Source organism: Giraffa tippelskirchi, chromosome 12 (genome assembly GCF_054371585.1).
Source record: "Giraffa tippelskirchi isolate mGirTip1 chromosome 12, T2T-mGirTip1v1.2.pri, whole genome shotgun sequence".
In the NCBI taxonomy this organism is placed as follows: domain Eukaryota; kingdom Metazoa; phylum Chordata; class Mammalia; order Artiodactyla; family Giraffidae; genus Giraffa; species Giraffa tippelskirchi.
The window spans coordinates 37,257,495-37,277,453 of NC_137286.1; the positions used below are offsets into that span (position 1 = coordinate 37,257,495).

At 41.3% G+C, this 19,959-nt stretch overlaps 1 protein-coding gene and 1 non-coding gene across 2 annotated transcripts in view; both read right to left on the minus strand.

Annotated features, from left to right (window-relative positions):
• Positions 1 to 19,959, minus strand: part of OTUD7A (OTU deubiquitinase 7A) — a 336,026-nt gene that overhangs the window by 152,600 nt on the left and 163,467 nt on the right. The gene's annotated exons all lie outside the window — the stretch shown is intronic.
• Positions 13,762 to 13,868, minus strand: LOC145530649 (U6 spliceosomal RNA). The gene has a single exon (XR_014071964.1). It is a non-coding gene; the product is annotated as a U6 spliceosomal RNA (small nuclear RNA).

Below are 19,959 nucleotides of genomic sequence, written 5' to 3' on the forward strand. Positions count from 1 at the left end.
ATGTTAAAGGACATGTGTGTGTCAGGTGGAGGGGTGTGGTGTGTACATGCGTACAACTGGCAAATTAATTCCAAAGTGTATTTAGAAGCCCAAAGTTCAATGCACATTGAAGATAAAGGATGAAGTGGAGAAAAGCCCTGTGGGGTAACCAGACTCATCACAAAATGACAGAAATGAAGACACTCTGTCATTACAGTACAGGGATAGACACGTAGGGAAGTGGCCCAGAATAGAAAACCTAAAAAAGGATCACATATATATATATATATATGGACATTTGATACATGACAGATGATTTTCCAGATCAGTTGGAAAAGAACAGACTTTGTACTATACAATGCTAACACAAGTGATCATGCAAATTGAAATAATGAAATTGGACCCCACCGTACCAAGAATAAATTTCTAAATTAAGGCTAAACTATACAAATTCTAGAAGAGAATATGGGAAATTTCTTATGACTCTGAAGTAAGGAATAATTTCTTAAGTAAGGCAAAACAAGAGCATAAATATGGCTAAAATAAATTATAAACTGCTTTGCATAAAAGTATTAAAATTGTTAAGGAAGTGAGTGGACAGACCACATGATGTGAGGAGATATTTACCAGACATATCACTGATTAAGAAATGGTACTCAGACAATTTAAAGTATTCCTAAGATTTACTAAAAAAAAAAAAGAAAACCCAAACAAAAAATGAGCCATTGAAATAAGCAGAAATTTTGTAGAAACTGTGCAGAAATGCAAGAATAAAAAAGTAATAGACATAGAAAAAATTCATGTCAGAAAAAAATTCTGACCATCTAATTTTTATGAAAATAAATCGAAAATAAGATCACAAAGATATAATATTTTATACCTGCCAGACTGGCAAAACAATTTAAAGGAATAAAGCCACATATGGACAAGGATATAGAGAAAATCCTATGGAATCTTTTTTGGATGCTTGTCAATGGCAAATGCAGTGCAGCTGTTTGGGAAAACTGCATGTCCTGACCCAGACGAAAGGCACCGGCATCCCAGGAACTCTCGCACATCCTTTGGGCCTCACAGGCACGCACCTGAGAGCACACTCAAGCTCCTAGGAGCACAGAACTCACCAGCTGCTCATCAACTGCAGAATGGAATCCAAATTGAGGCAAAATGAGTGCATGATGGAACAGACATCAACATGGCTGGATAGATAGACCATATTAAGGGAAAGAATCAAGCCACAGAAGAATGTACACAATCCACATATAAAGTGCAAATAGCAGGCCGATCGAAGCACAGTTTAGCTTGGGAATCTAAACGGTCCTAGACTTAGGATGGTTCTACAATACTTACATTTTTTTCAACTCTAGGATGGTGTGACATTTATGTGCATTCAGTAGAAACTACTTTAAAAATCTTTAAAATTTTTATTTTATACTGAAGTATAGTTGATTAACAATGCTATGTTAGTTTCAGGTGTACAGCAGAATGATTCAGTCATGCATATATATGTATCTATTCTTTTCTACATGGCTTTCCCATTTAGCTTATTATAGAGCGTTGAGCAGAGTTCCCTGTGCTATACAGTAGGTCCTTATTGGTAATCTATTTTAAATATACCAGGGTGCACATATCAATCCCAAACTCCCAATCGGTCTCTCCCCCACCCCCTCATTATCCACCCCCACCCCCAGCCCCCGGTTATCGTAAATTTAGTAAGTTTGTTCTCTAAGTCTGTGAGTCTGTTTCTACTTTGTAAATACATTTTTATTTTTTTTCAAGATTCCTCATATAAGCAATATCTTATTTGTATTTCTCTGACTTACTTCACCTAGTATTATAAATTTCCAGGTCTATCCATGTTGCTGCAAATGGCATTATTTTGTTCTTTTTTTATTACTAAGTAATATTTGTATATATGTGTCACATCTTCTTTATCCATTCTTCTGTCCACAGACACTTAACCACACAGCAATGAACACTGGGGTATATGGATCCTTTTGAACCATGTTTTTATCCAGAAATATGCACAGGAGTAGGACTGAAGGATGATATGGTAGCTCTTGAATTTTGATCTCTTCCTGGGCGAGTGATAAACCATATAACCTGTTCTGGAGATGCTGGGCAGTGGCAGTGAGCCACCCCATCATGAGGGTAAACAATCAATACACTTACAACCAGCCTGGACCCAGACATCCATTCTGTTTTTTGCTCCAAGTATAGTATTCAACAGATTACATGAGATAGTCAACATTTCATTATAAAACAGTCTTTGTGTTAGATGATTTTGCCCAACTATAGGCTAATATAAGTGTTTTGAGCAGGTTTGAAGGAAGCTGGGCTAAACTATGATGTTTGGTAGGTTTTATGTATTAAATGCATTCTGACTCGGGATATTTTCCATTTACAATGGCTTTATCAGGATGCTGAGGGAGCTCTGTGTGGACATAGGTGATTTAGGACAGTGGTGACCTCTGTGGGTGGGGGAGTGGGAGCATCCATGAATTCTGGGGTACAACCATGTTTCTCCTGTCTGACAGGTGCACGGCTATGTATTTTACTCTTTAAACCATTCACACAGTTTTGAAAGCACTTTTTTTTGGTCCACATGATATTGCTTAAAAAAAAGAAAAATAAAGAGAAATATGCAGAGTAAAATATTCTAAAACGTCCTTATGAAAAAGTCTAATTACAAATGTATAGAAGTCATCCAAGAAACCTATAAAACTCCACTGTAAAACAGGAGTTGAACACTGAATAAAGGGAGAATATTTCCTGGACAAGTAGACAACATTGTAATATTAATTCATCTGTAATTAATCTATTAAAACTAGTAAAATCTCAACAGATTTCCAACAATCTTAAAAAGCCATTTCTAAGATTCCTAGAGAAGGAATGTCAAGGCCAGGTGAAGAGGGCTAGCTGTACCAAATTTAAATTTTACTGACTTGCTTTGGGATGTGAACCTTTTAGTGTACAACACCACTGGTCTGGACAAATAATCAATTTGTTTCTCAATACATTTGGCCCCAAGACCGAAGGGGAAGTAACCAGGCACTAAACTGAGTTACAGATGCAGACCCGCTAGTGGACAGTCTGGGCATAGATCCGGGAACCCCAGCACTGGGTCCTGGAGCCCCCAGGAGCGCATGCCAGGCGGGCAGGTGGGAGGGCAGGGACCCACAGAAGCGGGACTACATGGGGCTGATCAATTCTGCTCTCAAGCCAGGGAGACCACAGAGAGAGGTGACTTTGCCTGTGGTGTTGGGTGAGGTAAAAAGTCTCCCACAGTAATATTTCAGAATCAGGGATTCAAACCATTATATAATGGATAAACAACAAGGTCCTACTTATAGCACAGGGAACTATATTCAATATCCTGTGATAAACTGTAATGGAAAGAATATATATATATATTTATATATGTATGTATAACTGAATCACTCTGCTATACAGTAGAACATAATGTAATACAACACTGTAAATCAACTATACTTCAATAAAAGAAATTAAAAATATTTTCAGAATCAGAGGATGTTTCTCCCCCAGATTCATCACCCACTTCCTGCTAGTGGATGCCACAGAAACTCTAACAAAGGTGATAATGATCATGATTTTTCACTGCAGCTCCTATTTACTGAGCATGTACTACACACAATGTACTAGGCTGAATGTGTTACAGGATTTCCTTTAATCCCACAAGAACACTGAAAGGGAGGTCTCCCGTCCTGGTTCAAATGTCTGCTCTTCATGAAACTTCTCTGAGCCTCCCAGCATCTCCTGTGCAGGGCTCCCAGCCTGTGCTCCTGGGATGCCTAGCTCACTTGTAAAAATACAGGGTCCTCCTCCACACATAACCTTCACCCACAGGCTTTATTTCTTAGTCTTCCTAAGAGGTTTAAAAGAAAAGTGAATTTCTATGAAACTGGCATTAATTCACACACCAACCACTAAGTTCTTTTGTCACTCAGGAAGGCACAAAGTGTGGAGACCTCGGTCCTCCTGGGATGCAGTTTGATTTCCAGTTATCAAAGGGAATCAACACTTGCAGCATGTCCTGGCTGAAGTTTCAAGACATTTAAATTCAGGATAAGTCTGTAACACTTCTGAAAATAAAAGGGAGATTCTCTTTTTTGTACTGAAAGATACTGCAAGCACAAAATATGTCTGCAATAAATTATGTAAAGTTTTGGGAGGCTGAAGTGCTTTTCAAAATCCAAGTGCCTCTAGAGAGAAATGCAAGAAAATTGCAGTGATTCAAAAATAAGTTTAGATCGAGAATACAGTGAGGGGAGAGAAAGGTTATCAGCCAAAAGGAAGGATGTTGAAGCTTTGCATGCACTTTAGTTCTAGAAGACATGTTTCTAAAATCAAATGGCCATGTTAGACCCACACTGCTGTCCTGAAAGGCAGGATGCGGCTGGCTTGGACATGGCGATGGCGACACCCCGGGAAGCCACTTCAGCCCCACTTCATCTATTCCCAGGGGTGGCCGGCCCAGGGGTCCTGGTGGAGACGGATGGGGAGGAGCCTCCGAAAACACTCTGGGGACAGAAGAGCGCTCGTGGCTGTAAAGTGACATTAGAGGGACTAAAGATGAAAGAAGGCCAGGAATGCTCCCAGGCCTGACTGCTGGCAAAAAGCAGGTAAAAATGAGTTGTGGTCACCCAGCAGAGTAGCCAGGCTGGCAGCTGCCTGGAGGCTGCCTGAGAGACTCCGGGTGGTCCCAGGCAGGTCACCACTCACAGGGGCTCTCTCTGGCCTCCCCTGGGGTGGCTTCTTCCCTCAGACCACCCAGACCCCGCTGCCTCCCACCCTACTTAGGTTTTGCTGTGTTTTTCCATTGGGTTCCCTTCTGCCTATCCCAATGTGTCTCTGTCCTTCACAAGCCAGGTTTCCTTCAAGTTCCTTATCCTGCAAGAAATCTTCACAGATCTGTCAACCAGCAAACTTTCACTGAGCACCTGCTTTGTCAGGAGTTGCAGGAGGTGGGGTGCAAGTAAAGCACATTGGTGTTTGCTTGCCCTGAAGACCCTCAGTCTTGAAACAGGAGAATGGCTAGGAGCGCAAGGCCAGCAGGGCAGTTTGCTCCCTGCTGAGCCTTAGAGGCCAGAGAAGAGAGAGGAAATGCTGGGCTTGGAAATTCACCCTGAGGAATTCCCAGGAGAAGGGGCCGGGAAGTGGTGTTTGTTGAGTGACTGCTCTGTGCACCTGGACTAGGTGTTCGTGACTTCCTCAGGGAATTCTCATGACTGCAGCTGAGGAGAGCGCTGGGGTAGGGGGAGGACACAGACCTATCCTTCCAGTGCCATGGAGAAGAATTCTCAGCAGGGCGAGGAATTCTTTGCAGACTGCAGCTGCAAAGATGATGCCCTGCACATGGGGACTGCAGAAGGATGAGGTGAATCTTTAGTGTGCAGTGTGTGGGGGGGTGGGGAGGTAGGATGGGGGCATCTCTGTAGCGGGACAGTGCTGGGTGCTCTGAGACCACACAGGGTGTTGAGACTGCAGGCAGCACATGAGTAGTGGCACAGTCCTGACAAGTCACATGCAATTTGCCCCCAACATGGCATCACCAGGGAGGGAAGGGACCCCTCATCTGCTTCCCAGGGTCTGAAATCTCCATGCCCTTCTCTAAGGCAGAATCCAAACCTCAGTAAGTGGGGCCGTGTGCCTGCACCGTGGCTGCTGGCTCACCCACCCACATGTCACATGTCCTTGGTGCCATCTGGGTGTGAGAGCCACGTGCCTGCTGGGATAGCTGGCCAGGCAGCTCCATGAGAGGCAGAGAACAACTCAAGAAGGGGTTAGCCAAGTGGCTCAGCAGGATGGCTCCAACAGAGCTGCCGGCCCAAGGAGCGTCCACCACCTGGAGGACACAGGATACGAGAGGATAATGGAGAGTTGGAGGTAGCAGCCTCTGTGGCCTGGAGGGCTGGATGTCCAGGTGGCTGGGCCAACTCAGAAAGCCTGGGGCCAGGTCGCAATCCTGAGAGTGAAGGCAGCAGAGAGAGGAGGAGGGAAATGAGGGAGGAAGAGGCAGTCTGTCTAGATGCTGGTGAGAGGGGCAGGGGAGGGGCTGGGATTCCATCCCAGGTCATGGGGGTCTGGGGGGACTGCTCACTCCTCTTCTGACAGCTGTGATTTCTAAGATTGTACTGAGGTTTCCCAGCCCTCCCTACCCTCTAAGCCCTCCAGCCCCTGAATGTTTCCTCTTCCTGGGTCAGGGAGCAGGAACAGGCATCTGGGCCAGGAGGAGGGGTCCCTTTCCCATCTCCTCTCCACTCCCAACCTCTGCTCAGATGGAGGGTATATGAGCATTGTACTAACTAAGCTCTATGTAACTCAAGAGTTGAGGACCCTGGTTGTAGATTTCCAGCATGCAAGCCCTTTCTCTTCAGGGAGTTCAAAATCACCTCCTCAATCCATAGAGGCCTCTGGGTCTGACACCCCTCGTCAGACTGTGGGTCAGTGATTAATGTACCTGTGAAAACACAAGCAACGTTCACAACACAGCACAACCCCACCAGATGCGCTGAGCTCAGGCTATGGGAGTATCTCCGACCAGGGGTGTGAAGTTCAACTGGGGTCCAAGTGGCACTAACTGGGCAATGGACTAGGTCAGATCAGGACACGGTCAGGGGAGCCTGGGAGCTGGGGGAGGCAGATGGCCCAGGTCTGAGTGGAGAGGGTTGATCCCTGCCCCTGGAAGAGAAAGTCCACTCATGGGCAGGATGCCGACTCAAGGCGGTCAGGACAATATCACAGCATTGCCTGCCATCCATGTCAGCCATGGCAGTGAGGCAGGCAGCCCTAGGGAGCAGGAACAGGTGACTGAGGGGCCAAGCAGGGATCCTGACTCAGGGACAGAGCTGGCCGCAGCCTTGACTCCTTGCTGCTCCAACTCAAGGTGGTTCTGGGGCTTGGAGCCTCCCTGGCCAGGCCAGCCCTCTTGGGAAAGGGCCTGCTGGACCATGATGTGCTACCACAGACCATATGCTCCATCCTTAGATTTCACAATAATCATGGGCTTCTAGAGCTAATATGGCCCCCTTAATGACCACTTCTTCTGGACCCAGAGGAGTTAAGTAACCTGCCCAGGGTCACACAGCAGTAAGTTACTTAGAATCAGAATGCAAGGTCAAAGCTTTGACACTGTGCCAGTTCTTGAGATGCTCTGAGATGCTAATGATACTTTATTCTGCTTTTTGAAGGCCACGGTCAGCTCATCCCCATGTTTATTGGAGCCCCAGAGGCGTTTTGCCTGCCTGAAGGTCCTTCTGTGATAACCAAGCCCACAGGCCTGTTACTGCTCCTCCAGAGAGGCCTTTGCTTTCTCTCCCAACAACAGCAGCCAAGCCTTCTTTTTTCCTAACCTTTTCATTCTCCACCAGGTATGTTTTCTATTTCAAAATGGTGAAAATTATACCATGACAATTATATCTCTTATTCAAGATGACAAGCCAAGAACTCTTCAGACATGATCTGGCCCATGGGATAGAAAAGCTCACTGCTGTGATTAGTTGGGACCCATTTCTCCCATTCTATTTACTATAGTTTCAGAAATAGGCATAAAGTTATTGGTTAAGAGATGGCTCAGTTTCAAAAAATTAAATTTAATTAAAATTTTTAAAACTTATTTTATTTTTGTTGAACAGTTGAATTATAATATTATATTAGTTTCAGAGGTACAACATAGTGAGTCAATATTTTTATAGATTATACTCCATTTAAAGTTTTATAAGGTAATGGCTGTATTTCCCTTTGGAATACAATATATCCTTGCTGCTTATTTATTTTATACATATTAGTTTGTATATTTCAATCCCCTACCCTTATCTTGCCCCTCTCCTCCCCCTCCCTACTGCTAAACACTAGTCTGTTCTCTACATTTGTTTCTGTTTTGTTATGTTCACTTTTTGCTTCATTTTTATATTTCGTATTTCAGTGAGAAGAATATCTGTCTTTCTCTGTCTGACTCACTTCACTAAGTATAATACCCTTTAGGTACATCCACATTGTTGCCAATGACAAAATTTCATTCTTTTTTATGGTTGAGTAATATTTCGGTGTGTGTATATGTGTGTGTATACACCCTCCACATCTTCTTTATCCATTCATCTGTTGATGGACATTTAGGTTGCTTCCATATTTTCACTATTGTAAATGCTGCTAAGAAAGCTGGGGTGTGCATATGTTTTCAAATTACAGCTTTCCTTTTCTTCAGATATATACCCAGGAGCACAATACTGGATCATATGGTAGTTCTATTTTTAATTTTTTGAGGAACCTCCATACTGTTTTCCATAGTGGCTACACTAATTCATATTCCTACTAACAGTGAAAGGGTTCCCCTTTTGCTACTTGGTTAAACAGCTGTTCTTTGCTTCTTTGATTTTATCTTTCAACCTAAATTTACTATTTCATTGTCATCAGTACTGAATTTCACTGGATTAGATTTAGCACACCACAACTCCTGCCCATCAGAAGTCATCTGGACTACTTTTGGTTTTACTTGCCAGTCTAACTATGCATGTTTGCCCACTCGTCCCACAGCATTTACGAAACAACTAGACAAAAAGGAAAACATGGCCTCACAGCAAACTACTAAAGGACTAATTCTAGGATTAGCTAAATGACTAACAGATAATGTATTCTCTGGTCATGGTAGTTGACAATGATGAATCAAGGTTACATTTTTCCATCATTATCATAGGACAGCCATGAAAAATTTACAAAAGCAGAGAATTATAGCTTGAAGTGACTTTAGAAATAACCTAAAACCCAACACCTTCATTTTACAAATGGAAAGCTTGATCCTAGAGGTAAAGTGACTCATCCATGATTAACAACAGGTGGTTGACAGTTTAGGGATTTGAACCCAAATCTCCTGATTCAAATGCAGTTTATTGTTTGTTGTTTTTGTGTATTTTTATTTAACTGCTATATTACCATTTCCTTAAAACTATTCAGAGAGAAAATGAAATAAAAACTTCCACTTGCCTGTAGAAACATCATTTCAAGTTGCCCTCCTTCCTTCTGGTCATCTGTCCCAGAACATGACATTACTTGGACATCACTGTCATAATTTTACAGAATCAAATTTTTATTCTTCCTCTTAAAACTCCTAAAAATCCTTTGGGTAGTATAAGAGGAAAATCTCCTGAATACATTGTTGATTTCACACATTAATTTCTACATATCTGTAGTCAGAAGTCCTTGTGATAGTGTACTTCAGTTTCTATTTATCCGTAGGTATGGTAAAGGAAGAAGGCTTACTAATTTTCCTCCTAATTTATACCAAATGATGCTAAAAACTCATTAAGCATTGTTTCCCCACTAGAGCGTGAGAGCACAAGGTTTAGTCTGGCATATGGCACCTAAGTGCTTCATCCTGAGAGTTGGCGCCACTGGCCACCATGTGTCTTGTGTGTCAAGTGGGGTCGCAAAGTCCATGGGGTCTCAAAGAGTTGGACATGACTGAAGCGACTTAGCAGCAGCAAGAATGTAAAAGTGTAGATATAAAAGACCAAAAGAAAACATGCTAAAGTCTTATCATGTAGTCAAATCTGCCAATCATTTTCTTCATCATTCTGAGATTTCTGTATGCAGGTCAGGAAGCAACAGTTAGAACTGGACATGGAACAACAGACTGGTTCCAAATAGGAAAAGGAATATGTCAAGGCTGTATATTGTCACCCTGCTTATTTAACTTATATGCAGAGTACATCATGAGAAACGCTGGGCTGGAAGAAACACAAGCTGCAAATCAAGATTGCCGGGAGAAATATCAATAACCTCAGATATGCGGATGACGCCACCCTTATGGCAGAGAGTGAAGAGGAACTAAAGAGCCTCTTGATGAAGGTGAAGGAGGAGAGTGAAAAAATTGGCTTGAAGCTCAATGTTCAGAAAACTAAGATCATGGCATCTGGTCCCATCACTCCATGGGAAATAGATGGGGAAACAGTGGAAACAGTGTCAGACTTTATTTTTTGGGGCTCCAGAATCACTGCTGATGGTGACTGCAGCCATGAAATTAAAAGACACTTACTCCTTGGAAGGAAGCTTATGGCCAACCTAGATAGCATATTTAAATGCAGAGACATTACTTTGCCAACAAAAGTGCATCTAGTCAAGGCTATGGTTTTTCCAGTGGTCATGTATGGATGTGAGAGTTGGACGGTGAAGAAAGCTGAGCACCGAAGAATTGATGCTTTTGAACTGTGGTGTTGGAGAAGACTCTTGAGAGTCCCTTGAACTGCAAGGAGATCCAATCAATCCATCCTAAAAGAGATCAATCCTGGGTGTTCATTGGAAGGTCTGATGTTGAAGCTGAAACTCCAATACTTTGGCCACCTCATGCAAAGGGTTGACTCATTGGAAAAGACCCTAATGCTGGATAGGATTGGGGGCGGGAGGAGAAGGGGACGACAGAGGATGAGATGGTTGGATGGCATCACCGACTTGATGAACATGGGTTTGGTGATGGACAGAGAGGCCTGGCGTGCTGCAATTCATGGGGTCGCAGAGAGTCGGACACGACTGAGCGACTGAATTGAACTGAACTAAGAAGACCTCCCTGGATGGTCTTCTTATACTTGTGTGATTTGACTTTTTACTCAACACTCCAATATAAAACTCATCTGAAATGTATTCCTTTATAAAGCATATTGCTGCCATACAATTCTATTTTTCTCCAACATCACTGATTAGGGAACAATATTAATTAAATATGCCATCTTTTCCCACTGAGTGAAAATACATCTATGCTTCAATCTGTTTATAAAATCACCTCTTTCAGTGATTTTTTTTGCACTCTGTGCCAATGCTATACTGTTTACCTAGTATAGTTACATAATACTTTTAGTATATGACACTAGTCTCCTTATATTATTCTTTTCCAAGCATCTCTTGCCAATATTTATGGGTTTGGGCTCAGCTAAAACAAAAAACTTAAGGTACTGATTGAAACTGTATATTACACTTATATATTAACATCAAAAGGACTGATGTCTTCCAATATAGTTTTCCCATCTACGCACATTGTATATTTCTCCATAAGTTAGATTTATAAGTTCTTTATTAAAAATTTATACTTCTCATACTTCTTGCCTTTGGTATGCATTCCTACAGCAAAATACAAACACAATACACACAAAGTAAAAAGAATGGGAGAGATTATTTCCAACACTTGGTTCAAAAGTTAGACTTCTTAGTGTACAAACAGCTTATAAGTTGATAAATAAAAATGATCATAATTGTAAATTGGTGCAGTCACTATGGCAAGCAATATAGATGTTTCTCAAAAAAAAAAAAAAAAACAGAACTATTATATGACCCAGAAATTCCATTTCTGGGAATATATCCCAAAGAAATGAAAACACTATGCTGAAGAGATAAATGCGCCACCATGTTTATAGCAACTGGTGTTCAAAGAAAATGTGAGACATGGAAATAACTAAGTGCCCAGAGAAGCTGTGAGTTGTGAATATATGCACGAGTGCGTGTATAGATACATCACCACAATATATACATGGAATTTTATTAAGCCATAAAAAATAAGGAAATTCTGCCAACTGGGACAACACAGAAGGACCTTAGGACTTTGAGAGAATTATGCTAAGTGAAGTAACCCAGACAGAGAAAGACAAATACTGTATGATCTCACTTATATAGAGAGTCTAAAAAACAAACAAAAAAATGCAACCAAATTCACAGAAAAAGAGATCAGATTTGTGGTTACCAGAGTTGGGGGTGATGGGTGGGGGAACTGGAGGAAGGTAGTTAGAAGGTACAAACTTCTGGTTATAGGATAAATAATTACTAAGGATATAATGTATGATATATTTCAACATTGTTGAGAGTAGATCCTAAGAGTTCTCGTCGTGAAGATGATTTTTTATCTGTATGAGGTGATGAATGTTAACTCAGTTTACTGTGGTAATCATTTCACAATATATGTAACTCAAATCATTATGCTGCACACCTTAAACTTACACATTGCTGTATGTCAATTATATCTCAATAAAACTGAAGGGAAAAGAGAACAACAGTCATTGAGGACAATGGGCAAAAGCTATTCTTGTAAAAGAGGGATTGCGGACAGCTAATGACAGTATGAAAGAATTCACCACCTACCACACCTCATAAGCAATTAAGAAAATACAAAGTAAAACACACAACTTTTTTTTATTAATTTGATGAGATTTGCAAAACAACAACACACAAAATACTAACATCCAGTGATGGTGAAGATGTGCATCTCACACATTACTGGTAGGAGTGTGAATTGTAAAAAGATGTGCCAGCTTAGGTGAAATGTTAAAATGTACACATCCCTTGAATGACAACTTTATGATTTTACCTTACAAAAGTAGATTTCTAGTACAGAAAAACTATATACAACAGGCTTTCCCCAACCCCTAACCCCAACAATATTTGTGATAGCAAAAGTATGAATATCAAAAATGAAGGATGTATAGTTATCCCTATAAAATCCTTTGTTTACTCCTTTGATCTAATTAACATGGGGAAATAGGGCTTAACATGAGAAAGCCTGAAAATGAAACAGGACTTCAGATGAAGACATGTGACCCCCATATTTGTTGCAAGGCATTCGTCAGTGAGTGAAGTCCTCAGTCTCAGAACAACACCGAAGTACAAACTGAAACAATATAGCTCCCCTCAAGCACTCAGCCTGTAAGAATGGAATAAAACAATTTAACAAGGTGAATCTCCAGTTCCAGAACAAAATGGAGTAGAACAACAACAAAAAATATAATCAAAGCTATGGTTTTTCCAGTAGTCATGTACGGACGTGAGAGTTTGACCATAAAGAAGGCTGAGCACCAAAAAATTGATGCTTTCAAATTGTGGTGCTGGAGAAGATTTTTTTTTAATTTATTTATTTTTAATTGAAGGATAATTGCTTTACAGTATTGTGTTGGTTTCTACCAAACATCAACATGAATCAGCCATAGGTTTACCCATGTCTCCTCCCACTTGAACATCCCTCCCACCTCCCTCCCCATCCTACCCCTCTAGGTTGTTATAGAGCCCTGGTTTGAGTTCCCTGGTTCATACAGCAAATTCTCATTGGCTATCTATTTTACAAATGGTAGCCTATGTTTCCATGTTACTCTGGAGAAGACTCTTGAGAGTCCTTTGGACTGCAAGGAGATCAAACAAATCAATCCTAAAGGAAATCAACCCTGAATATTCACTGGAAGGACTGATGCTAAAGCTGAAGCTCCAGTACTTTGGCCATGTGATGCAAAGACAGAACTCACTGGAAAAGACCCTGATGCTGGGAAAGATTGAAGGCAGAAGGAGAAGAGAGTGGCGGAGGATGAGATGGTTAGATAGCATCACTGACTTAAGTGGACATTAATTTGCGCAAACTCTGGGAGATAATGAAAGACAGGGAAGCCTGGTGTGCTATAGTCCGTGGGGATACAAAGAGTTGAACACAACTTAACAACTGAACAATAAAAACAAAAACATTCATCTATCTATCTATCTATCTATCTATCTATATTCTTTTTCAGATTCTTTTCCCTTATGGGTTATTACAAAATAATTGGGTGTGGTTCCCTGTACTATACTTTGGTAGCTATCTATTTTATATATAGTAGTGTATATATAGTAATCTGAAACTCTTAATTTATCCCATAAGTCAAATAAAAAATAAAGTAAAATAACTAAAAAATTAAATAAATAATAATAATAAAATGATAATCAAATTTGCCATTAACTATTTTTTAAGTTTACAATTCAGTAACATCAAAAAATACAAAATGCTTGACAAATTTGTACATCATCTTTGCATAGGGCCCATGATAATTTTCTCTGAATCACTCTGATTTTAGTAAATGTGCTGCCAAAGTGAGTGCTGACCAACTGAATTTTCTATTATTTTTTTCTGATATTCTTTTGCATTATGGTTTATCAAAGGATATTGAATATAGTTCCCTTTGCTATACATTAGGATTTTGTTGTTTATCCATTCTAAATGTAATAGCTTGCATCTAACAATCCCAAACTCTCCGTTCATCCCACCTGTGTTGGTGCTAGTGGTAAAGAATCCATCTGCAAATGCAAGAGATGCCGGTTTGATTTCTGGGTCTGGAAGATGCCCTGTAGAAGGAAATGGCAACCCATTCCAGTATTCTTGCCTGGAAAATTTCATGGACAGAGGAGCCTGGTGAGCTACAGTCCATAGAGTTGCAAAGAGCAGGATACAACTAAGCGACTGAGCACGCATGCATGCATAATTCAACAGTATTAAGAAAAACATTCCAATTGGAGCAACGGCAAAAGACCAGAAGAGGCTATATATAAAGGCTCCAAAGACATATAGATGGCCAAAAGGCATAGGAAAAGGTGCTCAATATTGCTCATTATTAGAGAAAAACAAATCAAAACTATTAGGTTAGTGTAATAGTAATTGTGGCTTTGTCTTGTTGAACTTTACTGTTTGATATTCGAGTACATTCTTAAATAAATGTGGTTATGTTATACATCATTTTAATGAGCATTTCTTGCTTTATTTTTATTTTTTTATTTTTTGCTAATGACATTACTTGCTGTATATTTTATATTTATTTTGAAGAAGTGAAGTGAAACTCACTCAGTTGTGTCTGACTCTTTGCGACCCCATGGACTACACAGTCCATGGAGTTCTCCAGGCCAGATACTGGAGTGGGTAGCCATTCCCTTCTCCAGGGTATCTTCCCAACCCAGGGACTGAACCCAGGTCTCCTGCACTACAGGCGGATTCTTTACCAGCTGAGCCACCAGGGAAACTCAAGAATACTGGAGTGGGTAGGCTATCCCTTCTCCAGCGGATCTTCCCAACCCAGGAATTGAACTGGGCTCTCCTGCATAACAGGCAGATTCTTTACCAGCTGAGCTACCAGGGAAGCCCATGTATTTATTTTAGACTATGGAAATGATGTTAGACAAAAAGCAAATTCCATCAATTTTCTTATTCGAGTTCAAAATGGGTAATAAAACAGCAGAGACAACCCACAACAAGAACAACACATTTGGCCCAGGACTACCGATGAACATACTGTGCAGTGGTGGTTCAAGTTTTTGCAAAGGAAACGAGAGCCTTGAAGATGAGGAGTGCAGTGGATGACCAATGGAAGTTGACCAATACCAACTGAAAGCATCACTGAAGCTGATCCTCTTATAACTACATGAGAAGTTTCCAAAGAACTCAGTGTTATTCATTCTAAGGTTGTTTAGCATTTGAAGTAAATTAGAAAGGTAAAAAAGCTCGATAAATGGGTACCTTGTGAGCTGCGCCAAAATAAAAAAAAATTGTTTTGAAGTGCTGTCTTCTTTTATTCTATGCAACAGTGAACCATTTCTTGATCAGATTGCGACATGCAACATAAAGTCAACTTTATATGACAACCAGCAATGACCGGCTCAATAGCTGGACCGAGAAGAAGCTCCAGAGCACTTCCCGAAGCCAAAAAAAGTGAAAAAAGAAGTTAAATCACTCAGTCATGTCCGACTCTTTGTGACCCTATGGACTGTAGCCCACCAGGCTCCTCCACCCATGGAATTTTCCAGGCACGAGTACTGGAGTAGATTGCCATTTCCTTCTCCAAGGGATATTCCTGACCCAGGGATCGAACCTGGTCTCCTGCATTGCAGACAGACGCTTTACCATATGAGCCACCAGGGAAGCCCAGCCTGCACCAAAAAAGGTCATGGTCACAGTTTGGTGGTCTGCTGCCAGTCTGATCCACCACAGCTTTCTGAATCCCAACGAAACTTTTACATCTGAGAAGTATGCTCAGCAAAGCGATGAGATGCACTGAAAACTGCAATGCCTGCAGCCAGCATTGGTCAACAGAAAGAGCCCAATTCTCCTCCACAGCCAATACCTGACCACATATCGCACAACAAACACTTCAAAAGTTAAATGAATTGGGCTATGAAGTTTTGCCTCATTCTCCATATTCACCTGACCTCTCACCAACCAACTACCACTTCTTCAAGCATCTCAACAACTTTTTGCTGGGAAAATGCTTCTACAACCAGCAGGAGGCAGAAAATGCCTTCCAAGAGTTCACTGAATCCCGAGGCATGGATTTCTATGCTACAGGAATAAACAAACTTTTTTCTCATTGGCAAAAACATGTTGATTGTAATGGTTCCTATTTTGATTAATAAAGATGTTTTTGAGTCTAGTTACAATGATTTAAAATTCATAGTCTGAAACCACACTTATGTTTACACCAACGTAATACAATGAAGCATCACCTCACACTGGTCTGAATGGCCATCATCAAAAAGTCTACAAACAATACTGGAGAGGGTGTGGAGAAAAGAGAACCATCCTACATTGTTGGTGGGAATGTAAATTGGTATAGCCACTATGGAGAATAGTATAGAAGTTCTTTAAAACCCTAAAAATAAAGCTACTGTATGACCCAGCAATTCCACTTCTGGGCATATATCCAAAGAAAATCATTAATTTGAAAAGCCATAAGCACCACAAAGTTCACTGAAGCACTATTTACAATAGTCAAAATGTGTAAACAACCTGTATGTCCACTGACAGATGAATGGATAAAGAAGAGATGGTAGGTATATACAATGAAATATTACCCAGACATTAAAAAGAATGAAATAAAGCCATCAGCAGCAGCATGGATGGACCTAGAGATTATCATACTAAGTGAAGTAAGTCAGACAAAGACAGATATCATACGATATCACTTATGTGTGGAATCTAAAATATGATACAAATGAACTTATTTACAAAACAGAAATGGACTCACAGAAAACTAACATGGTTACTGAAGCGGAAAAGGTGAGGGAGGGATGAATTATGAGTTTGGGATTAACATACACATACTACTACATGTAAAATAACCAACAAGGACCTACCATATAGCACAAGGAATTTCTACTCAATATTAAGTAATAACTCACATGGGAAAAGCATCTGCAAAAGAATGGATAGATGCATATGTATAACTGAATCACTTTGCTATACACCTGAAACTAACACAACACTGTAAATCAACTATACTCTAATACAAAATAAAAATTAAATTTAAAAAAGTCAACAATTAAAGCTAATTAACAAAGCAAAAAAAAAAAAAAAAGGCTTTTATGTTTAGAACTATCACTGCTACTGCAACCAGTATGAGACTCAAAATGATTAAACCATAACACCCAGGCCCTGTGTCTGGAGAGGTTTGTGGGTATAACCCAGAGAAGTCTGGAACATCTAACATGTGCAGTAGTAAAGAATCCACCTGCCAATGCAGGAGATGCAAGAGACACAGGTTTAATCCCTGGGTCAGGAAGAGTCCCTTGGAGCAGGAAATGGCAACCCATTCCAGTATTCTTGCTTGGAAAATTTCATGGTCAAATGTTAGGGAAATTAAATGGAAGTAATCTTGTTCAGGCTTCAGAGACAAAAAGCAGAGCAAGCCTCTGACCTTGCTTCTGACCTGCCTGGACACTGCCCTGACTATGTACCTGCTGTGACTGCAAGCCACTTGACACCATAGATAAGATAGGGGATGGATCTTGAGATAGTTGAGCCCCTGGAGGAGGTCTGGTCAATCATGCCTGGAATTAACAAAGTTCCAAAATTTATAAGACAAAACAAACAGCATTAACATAAAACTGGAGCTGCAATTTGCTTGCAAGCTGATGGTGATATCAGTTTGTGGCCTGGGATTATAAGTGGGAACCCCCAAACTGCAATTTTGAAGTTTTACCCGTAGAGTGGATGTGCTGCCTGGGACCTTTTCACAACTGTAACGCCAGATTGCTTACTGTAACATAGGACTTCCAGCAATGTTTGAGTCTGGATGTTGGTCAAAATCCAGTTTGGTGATGTATCTGCTGTCCTATTTCTCTTTCCTATTAATGATTGCTTATTGAAAGTTAAGTTAGATAATTCTCTATTAAATAGTAGAATTGTTTATTTGTATATAAGAGTGGTTTCTTTTGTTAACAAATCCTTTAAACCTGAAATAAAAGTTAAAACTTTTGGCAGAACAACAGAGGAGCCTAGTGGGCTACAGTCCATGAGGTTGCAAAGAGTTGGACACAAGTGAGCATACACACACACACACACACACAGAAGACTGCAGAGAAGAACACACAAAAGGGACCAAGGTCTAAGTGATGTGCAGACACTGGGCCTTCCCCGTTGCTGAACAGAAAGGGGAAGAGATTCAAACCAACCTTTCAACACTGTCTGCATCACGGCATCACCAACAGGGACAGAAAAAGCTAGCCCTATCTACTTGAAGCACTTAAATTTGAACTTGAGCCAATATGGGCCAAGGTGGAGACACCTTTGCAGTTAAGGCACCTGCTCTCGAGGACTGCTAGGTGGAATGGAAGGCTGTCCTTGTATTGGGGCCAGTGTGAGAAAAGCAAGAGAGACTCCATCTTGAAGGCTGTCATCCATCTTAAAGACAAGATGTGAACTGGGCATGAACTTTGCCCAAGAGTGAGGAAACTGTTGCTAGGAACTGAAAACCAGGCCTCCAGGAGACTTCTCTCCCTACAGATGACAAACGGAGACTGTAGTTGAGGTCAGACTACCCCTGTTAGATTAACCATGGAGACATCCCCCTGGGATGTATAATCATTGTTCCCCTCCTTTAACCTTAATTGTTTGTTCTCCTAGCACCAATTTGTTGTAAAACTCAGTCATATAGAACAAAGAGGTTTCTAACATGTAACCAGTCATGTAGCAGGGAGTATAAAACTGGGCCTCTCAGAAACATCAGGGTCCTTGTTCGGAACTGATTCCCCCTGGACCTGCTGGGCTGGCATAATAAACCGTACTCCACTGTCTTGAGTGTCCTCTGAGGTGTGTTTTACGACTCTGGATCACACAGCACTTGGTGGTCCTCAGTGCCCAAATCATGGGTTACGTGATTTAAGTGAACGTCCTATGGTAGAGCAATGCCAGGTAAGGTTGAGCTGTCAGGAAGTCCTCTGGAGATGTGTGAGATACAGGAGAGGGCCAGTGAGTAACCAACACCCCAGTACATAAGAGTGTAGCCAGCAGGGCAGAGGTTCCCCACCTCAGGAAATTTGCACTTCCTCCTGAAACCAAGCAGGATCCTATAGGGTTCCCCTGCGCAGGCACAAAGGCCTTTCTGGCTCACTTGATTACAGGAAATGGGCTTCATTAGGCCTCCAGGACCTTCCCTGAGTTTCAAGGGGGCAGGTTCAAACAGTTGTATTAGGGAAGAGAGGATACAGAGACAGGGGAGGGGCAATCAAGAAACAATAGCGCAGCCTTGGGGCAGGGCTCCCCCTCAAGGGATGTACTTAACAATATCTTTGGACTGTTTTGCAGTTACTAAAACCCCTATCAGGTGAGAGAAGTTAACTGAATGCTGCCCACAAGAACACAGACTCCAGACTGGTTGGAACTAGAAGACTGATCTCCTTACCAACCAATCGGAAGACTATCCATGAACTGATCACATCCTCTTTGAACAATTACTCATTACCCTCTCCAGGTCAGGACACTCAGTTTTTAGGGCATTAGCCCACCATGGCCCCCCCTGGCAAAGCAATAAAGCTATTCTTTTCTACTTCACCCAAAACTCTTGTCTCCAAGATTTAACTCTGTGTCAGGTATAGGGGCTGGATTCAGCTTCACACTCACCACTCCCAAATGGAGTTGTACTTGTTAACTAATAATCTCTTAATTTCTACATATGATGCTCTCACAATTTGAGGCCTTGCTTACCTTGGAGAAATGACTTGTCCCAGGGCCAATTCCTGGGGCTTCCCAGGTGGCTCATTGGTAAAGAATCCGCTTGCCAATGCAGGAGACGCAGGTTTGATTCCTGGGTCGGGAAGATCCCCTGGAGAAGGAAATGGCAACCCACTCCAGTATTCTTGCCTGGGAAATCCCGTGGACAGAGGAGCCTGGTGGAGCTACACAGTGTATGAGGTTGCAAAAGAGTAGGA